This window comes from Pavona decussata, unplaced genomic scaffold (assembly GCF_977016875.1).
Source record: "Pavona decussata unplaced genomic scaffold, jaPavDecu1.1 SCAFFOLD_77, whole genome shotgun sequence".
In the NCBI taxonomy this organism is placed as follows: domain Eukaryota; kingdom Metazoa; phylum Cnidaria; class Anthozoa; order Scleractinia; family Agariciidae; genus Pavona; species Pavona decussata.
In genome coordinates, this window is record NW_028145495.1 from 950,778 (window position 1) to 958,824 (window position 8,047).

Below are 8,047 nucleotides of genomic sequence, written 5' to 3' on the forward strand. Positions count from 1 at the left end.
TTTATCTCAAAGCCATAACTTTGCTTATTCATAATTATATCAGTTATGAAATACACTCATGAGTAGCTTTAAAATGGTATATCATACATGGACATTGAGTTTGTAGTCTTGGATCTGGAGAGAATGTCGTTTCGCTTTAGGGGTTAAAGGGTTAAAGTGCCCATAATCCCCCAATTTTTTTCACTTAAATAAACCTTTGCACCAGTTTGAAACACATTGAGCCTTTTTGCGCCTTCTTTCAACTAAATCTTGACTTTTTATAAGCTGTAAAAGTTACGAAATCTAGCCATCATCTGTCCCATGACCGAGCTGGTAAGGGGCATGAGTCTATTCGGATCCTTACATGACGTCACAAATTGCTTTGCATGCATTTTCACGAAGACTTAATACAATGCAAATCAGTTTGTGACGTCAAGTAAGGAAAAGACCCATGCCCCTTACTAGCTCGGTCATGAGACAGATGATGGCTAGATTTCATAACTTTTACAGCAAGATTTGGTTGAAAAAAGGCGCAAAAAGGCTCAATGCATTTCGAACAGGTGCAAAGATTTATTTAAGCGAAAACTTTTTTGGGGTTATGTGCACTTTAATTTAATTTTCTATTTCAAGCACCATTTCAGAGCACAAACTTTCCTCAAAACCTATCAGGGAACTTTGAAACCCCTTCCAAATAGCAATTAAGTATATCCTAGAAAACTGTACGTTAGAGTGGTCATTTGTTCTGTGGCTTTTGGGATTGGTATTGCAAATGTATTCATCAAAGCCATCTTAACCTATTGTTAATAAATACACAAGTTTAAAGACGCGTTACTCTTTCTTTTTTCCATGAGGTGTTATTTACTTGGTTTTAGGGACAAGCCGTATTATTTTGAAGGGATGGGCGGTTGCATTTTATTATAAAAATTTGCTGTGGAAAACAAATAATTGTAAACACCTCTCCCCCCGCTCCTCCTCCTCCTCTAAAAATAAAATGGTTTGTCCCCTTCAGATGTTTATCAGATGTTTATTAACTATATTGGTCTCCACAATGGGTAGGGTAGCTGGCAATAGGTCCACATGCAAATGTAAAGTTTTCATGGCGGAGCTGCCAAGAGTGATGTAAGCTACGACAAAGAGCAGGATAATGCCCATTCTCCTCCCAGCATCGCTGTCCTTTCGCCCACTTTTCGCCTTTTGTTCAACATTCCACCAGCTATGCAGACTACATAATCTTTTGATAAGTAGATAAAATACTAGCCTGCGTTGCAGCCGGACTTGTCACTCAAGACCTATAGAGAACTCGATATCAGGGATTGTATAGACTGTCTGCGACGCAGGCTAATAAAATACACTCCTGTCAACAAAATATTTAAACAATCTCACTTTTTCCTCTTAACTGCATAAACCAATATTCCAGTCTGCATTTAAAATATTTTCTTATGTAACGGACAGCAACAAAGTTATGCATCAGTCAATAACAGCCGTGCCCATCCCCCCCTCCTCCCCGGGCCGACCCCTGAGAATTAGGATATTTTGAAAATAAGCTGGCAAATGCCCCACAGCCGGGACAAAACGTTGTTCAAATGCCCCAGGGTAGGGGCTCAAAAATGCTTTGTTTTCTTCCTTTCTCGACTTACTTGCAATAAAATCTAGGGTAATTCAGGCCAAATTTAGTCCCAGCTAGGTCTTGTTTCCCGTATTTAGTGCCAAACAGGTCATTCTGCAGCTCTAGCATCCCATTTGCGTCCTACATAGACGTATTCTAGAAGAAACTTACTGAATTTGCCAATGAATTGGTCATTAGAAGAAGCGAAAATTTTATAAGGTAAAAAAAGTGAGATGGTCAAATGCCCCGGGGTAATTGGGTGGAAGGCTAATGCCCGACCCCCGGGATGGACAGTGCGGGAAAATGCTCCACTATTGCCCGGGGGGGGGGGGGGGTGGGCAAAGCTGGAATTGACTGATGCATTACATGGCAAAATAATGGTGTTTATTAATATATAACTGAACTGGTCTGCGCTGATTGGTTCCCTCAGCAGTCTGAATTTTCCTATGCTGAACAAAGCAAATTATTTTTAAAAGGAGTAATGTGTTTCAATTTTGGCAAAAACAAAGCAAAAATATTTTAAATTGAGCTCATGAACTAGAAACTGTTCAAACCGCAACGCCAGAGTTTTACTACGAAAATGACGAATTTTACATCCAGACACAGAACATTAGTTTTAAATTGATATGCAAAAGCCACTACAATGACTGAATATCTGCCAACCGCCTTTCTATGCACGCATATCCCGTTAGGGAGGTTTTGCACGGTATTGATTTCGATTTGGATTTAGTTTCGCTAATTTTCACAAGGACTTAAAAGCAACAATGGGGAAGCCTCTATAACAAAAGCCTTATTGACCTAGCTTGTTTGGTTCGCATTGAGAAAATACTGGTTTCACAAAAAATAACTCAAAACCGAAAAACCGATAGAATGCAAAACAGCCGAAATATATTTCGATCAAACCCGAAAAACCGAATAAAAAACCAAAACCACCTCAATTTCCAAACCCCTCATCGATCTGATACATTGGTGACACGTGGAGCATACGGACCAATGTATATTAATTTCATCAAGGTATTTTTGGATGCTATGCGCGTGAATCCGGCAATTCTTCTACTCAGTTTAAATTGGGAAAATTGACGAAAATCCTTCTTTGAGTCGCAATAGAGGACTTTGGGGAAATTTAGCGATATCGTAAAGCGCACACGCTTGAGGTGCATAATTGCCGAAGAGAAACCGGCAACCAAGTAGGAACAACCGAAAACCAGAACGGATACCAGATCCGAGAAACGTCTCGTATTTTGGCCGAAAACCGAAAACCAAATGTTTAAAAAAGGAAAAACCGCAAACCGGCAACAGACACCAAAACCGAAAAACGGAAGTTTTGAGGTTCAAAAACCGAAAACTGGCCTAAAAAATGCCAAAACGCAAAAACCGAAAATCCCAATGCCCTCCTCTCGGAATTCGACCAATATTGTCAATATTTTCCCAATAACCACACGCTATATGTACCATCCCTGATTATGGCTTCTGATATCACAGGCAGCCCAAGCTCGCGTCACTAGAGAGCGTGTAATAATTAATTCAGTAGTGGGCATGATGACCTTTGAGTGCAAGCAGCTATTGAGAATTTTTAAAAACGCATTATAAGACTTTGTATGGGAAATAAAATGCTGTCGATTATGAAGGTTAAAAAAAGCTAAATTTAAGTTTCATTCAATAAAACGAATAAAACTGCCAAGTTCGCGGCGTCACTAGAGAGCGTGTGATTAATTAATAACTAGTGAGACGATGACCTTTGAGTGCAAGCGGTATTGGGTTACGGGCAGCCGTTGAGAATTTGAACGCACAGTATAAGACTTTGTATGGGAAATAAAATACCGACGATTCTGACGCTTAAAAAAACGCTAAATTTAAGTTTCATTCAATAAAATGAATAAAACTGACTCACCTCTGGTGTATTCTTGTGCGTTTTGGGGTTTATTTTGCCGTTTCGTGCATCCTTTGAAATCCCTGTCATTCCTTTCCCCTCTCCCTCGAGCTCGCGCCGCGCGTTTCTCGCGCACTCAATTTTCCCCTCTCCCTTCCCCTTTCTAGTGCCTGCCACGCAGGCTAGCTCTCTAGTGACGCCGCGAACTTGGCAGTTTTATTCGTTTTATTGAATAAAACTTAAATTTAGCTTTTTTTAACCTTCATAATCGACAGCATTTTATTTCCCATATAAAGTCTTATAATGCGTTTTTAAAAATTCTCAGTGACTGCTTGCACTCAAAGGTCATCATGCCCACTACTGAATTAATTGTTACACGCTCTCTAGTGACGCGAGCTTGGGCTGCCTGTGCTGATATGTGCCTATTACGGACCTATTGTCTTCTAAAAGATGACGTCATTCAGAAAACGTGTCGGCCTCGCGGAAACCTGGGTCCGTGAACGCCGTGAACCAACGAGTTTCGCTTTCTGTGAAGTTGTGAAGTTTTGTACGGATTTGTTACAGGGTAAGAGCGACTGAAGAGTGTTTCGAGGAAGCTAATATTGAACAATGTATTGCTTACAATGGCTTTTGCCGCTTCTTCTCATTCCACGCCCAGCGAACTTGTTTCTGTTGCACAACCACTCGATGTTTATGACGCTGTACTTGGCAAGTTTCTTCCTTGAAAGACGCCCATGTACGATTTGTACCATCGTCTTTATCGCTGCGGTGATTCTCATATGCTATAGTGGAATTGGAAACTGCCTTTTCCTGATGGAGTGTAGTACGTAGCAGAAATGCAAGTATTTCGTCTATTTGACTGCGAGCGTACGTACCAGTAGCGTATCAAAATCACGATCGCAATCGATCGCAGATGCCACTGCGACTTTCGTCCGTGTTTCTTCTCGATTCTGTTTAATGCTACAGCCTTTCCCACCCAATAGGCGTGTTTATTTTCATGTAGAGATTTCTTTGCTATTCGACCGAGTCACTTTACGTTGCCTCATAACGCGTTTTAGTAAGATATACAATCATTTAAAGGAATTTTTCTACCGAATTGAAACATGTACAGTCGAAAGAACAGTGTTGAACAATGACCTCAAGACGGGTATTTGGCAACCTCATTCACGATCTCGTGTACAGTACAGACAGGAGTGGATACCTTGTTTCGGGTTAAGTACGCTGGCGGCCGCTGGATTTTACATTATTTTAACACTCATGATCATTCAAAGAAAGATTATTTAATATTACGGAAGCCCGGAGACTGATGAGGAGATCAAACTGGTAGAGAAATAATACGAATTAGACGAAACATTATGCAAGGTGGAAAAGTTATTTTGAAAATGTTGTCATCTCTCACGGCTTCTTGTGGTGATACTTACAAAAGGAAGACAAAGAAATATAAGGACTTAATTTCAAGTCAACTTTGAAACCACGAGAAGGATTGCTTCGTTTACATTTTGGTCTGGAGATATAACTGCATCTGAAGAAGCTGTACTGAAATTGCTTAGTCATCAAAGTTTGAAGTCCTGGTTTGATCGTAAAAGATAATTTTGTACCGTTATCTTCAACCTTTTCCTTTATACTTTCGACAAGGCATTTTTAAAGAACAATCTAGCTGGTTTCTAGTTTGTTTGATCTAAGAAAATTCTTTTATTTCTGTTGAAGGCTAGTGGCGGAAATGTTTCCGCCCAAGTAAGCAGGCTTCAACTTTACCCTTTGTCATATTTGAGAATCCGTAATTGGCGTTCGTGTGTAAAGAATGTGTAAAAAAGAATGTATCCATATATCAACTGGAAAATTAAAGGGAACCTCCACTCCGAAAACAAATGGACGGTAGAAATAACATTCAAGTGTGCTAAAAATTAGATAATTTTTGTTGCCTACTTTCACTTTTAAATTTCCCAGGTGCTGCCATCTTGGATTTCATGACGTATTACGGTTGCTCTATTGTTTCACACAAAAGAACTTCTGCTTACTATCAATAGCGGCAACTGCATGACGTCATAAATCCAAAATGGCGGTGCTGGGGAATTTTAAAAGCAAAAGTAGGCGATAATCCTATTTAATTTTTAGCACACTTGAATGTCACTTCTACTTTTTGAACTAAAATTTTGAATTTAGACACTATTTCAAATAATTTACCGTCCATTTGTTGTCGGAGTGGAGGTTCCCTTTAACAAAGGGTAGGAAAAGTCAGTGAAAACTTATCCTAGCTGCAAAGCAGTATTTCTGTCTGCAAAACGCTTTTATCAGACAAAAATTATTCTACCATAACCCAGATTTTTCACAAACTTTTTGAATTAGTCTTGCACAGGATGCAGTTACAATTGCACAAGAGACCAGCCCACTATACACAAAAATGCAACAAAGTTTTGGAAATAGTTAATAACAATAATAATAATAATTATTATTTTCGGGGCCCGGTTGTTTGAAAGCCGATTAATGTAAAGAAAGTCTAAGTCAAAACTGAGTGTCAAATATCTTTTCGAAGAATCTTTATTGATTGATCATTAAACTAGAATCAAAGTTCCCACTAATCCAGGAACAACTGGGCCCTGGTATTAAACTACAGTCAACTCTTGCCTTGCAGACATCTCACCATTACTGACACCTCGATAATACCATGACGGACAGCAGTTATATTCCCAGCAAAAATAAATTGTAGATGTTTGAGTGAAATAAATTCTCGCTATTCTGGACACTCGCTATTAAGGACATTAACTTGCTGTCCTGAGGGTGTCGGCAATAAAGGGAGTTGACTGTAAATCAAGGAGGTGAGGCATACTGCACAGGCCTATCTTCATGTAGATGGCCAGATGAGGTAATATATACAGGTGAATTAGCCTGAGTGACATCTTGTTCACAATAAGCCTGCATATCAGGTGTAGTTGATTTTGGGGTGGGAGAACCTCTCCTCCCCATCTCTTCAAGTGCACTTGTTATGTAGGTACCAGAATACTGAGGGCGTGTTCTTTTCGGACTATTCCGGAATAGGAAACACCTTTTCTTTGGTATTCAGAAGGGCTGTTCATAAGATGACATGCTATGTAGCCTGACTGACACCAAAGTTACTAGACGGTATTGCTTTCCTCACCAAGTTTATTGACAAAAATTATAGATAAAACATTTGCGAACTTTGTGCAAATTCTAATATGTGCAGTGGCCTTCAGTGAGTGGTTTATGGTTTCACTATAAAACAAATTATTATTGTAAACTATATAAGAATGTTACTGGTAACAACAGAAGTAAAATTAATTTTGTAGAAAGTGTTGAAAATACCTACAAATTAAACAAATGCTTTTACCTAAAAGGAGAAGTTTTTGCACTATGCAAATCAATGTGAACACTCCCGTGGCAGTTTACCAAATGAGAGCTTAAACAAGAAATTGAAAATGAGAGAACTTACAATTCATAATCTAAAATCATAATTACGCGGGATGCCCTGAGGTGGTATACCGTGTCTAAAAACGGGTCGATCTCTTTTTTTTTTTTTCTTTTTTTCTTCCTCGTATCCACAAACCTGTACATTAATTTATTCATTAAACTCTCCCCTCTCCTACTCGGGATGTATTGTTCTGATTGTCTTCAACAACAGCAGGCCAATCAAAATCCATTCTTGTCGCTTATATCACGAGGGAGGGGACCCACTCACCCTTACCTGTGTGACGTCAACGCATCATTTGATTTCTTAATTAAAACTGCATTAAATTTGGCGCCATATTGTTTATAACATGTTCTGGACTCAAGTGTGCCGTTTTTAAACGGAAATTTCACCATTTTGAAGCGGTGAATCAAAAAAATAACTTCTAAGAAGCACTCGACATTTAAAACGGTGGAAATTGGTTAGTTCATGGCGAAGGAATCGTGCTTTGTTTGACAGTCTTAGACCACGACACGAGACTGAAAAGAGGTCATTGAGAAGCTTATGTTATGGTAATGGAATTTCAAAAATTTCCAGTAAAAGTCTGAGTCGCGTAACACAAGGGAAACAACGTAACGCGATCGTCTTGACTCATACTATTCCATTAGCAAGGATAGATTTATCAATCGGCGAAGCATACAGTTGGAATAAATGAATCAGCCCCAGCATCACGCGTAATGCCAGTGTAGCAGGCATCTTGTTCTAAAAAGCTTTAAAAGATGTAAACAACAGGCACCCATGACAATGTATGGCACTTGTTTTTCCACAGTGAAGCCCAATTATCTCAGAAAAATGCTGGTTACCCCCAAGTTTCTTTATGGATTCCAATTTGCTTTTCCCACATAGTCATAAAACACACAACTGCCATTTCAAAACCCAAAATGTTTGTCTGTCAGCAGAAACAAAGAATTAATTGTCAAGTTTGTAATAAATTATCACCCCAGTGTAATAAAACTGTCGATTATTGCCTCTGGCCAGACACAGAGTAGGCTGGTATGGATTGAAACTTGAAAAATGTTAGGCTAGTGGTTTTCAAGTTCTTGCATTTTTGTTTCCAAAACGCACTAGAACAGATCACGAGTTGTTCCTTTCAAGAATTGAGTTGACTTCTTACCTCTCGTCATTCTAG

General features: G+C 39.1%; 1 long non-coding RNA gene across 1 annotated transcript; it reads left to right on the top strand.

Moving 5' to 3' along the window:
* Positions 1-3,872: 3,872 nt before the first annotated feature.
* On the top strand, positions 3,873-6,807 carry LOC146476429 (uncharacterized). Its single transcript, XR_014865631.1, has 2 exons — positions 3,873-5,166; positions 5,198-6,807. It is a non-coding gene; the product is annotated as an uncharacterized LOC146476429 (long non-coding RNA).
* Positions 6,808-8,047: the final 1,240 nt, after the last annotated feature.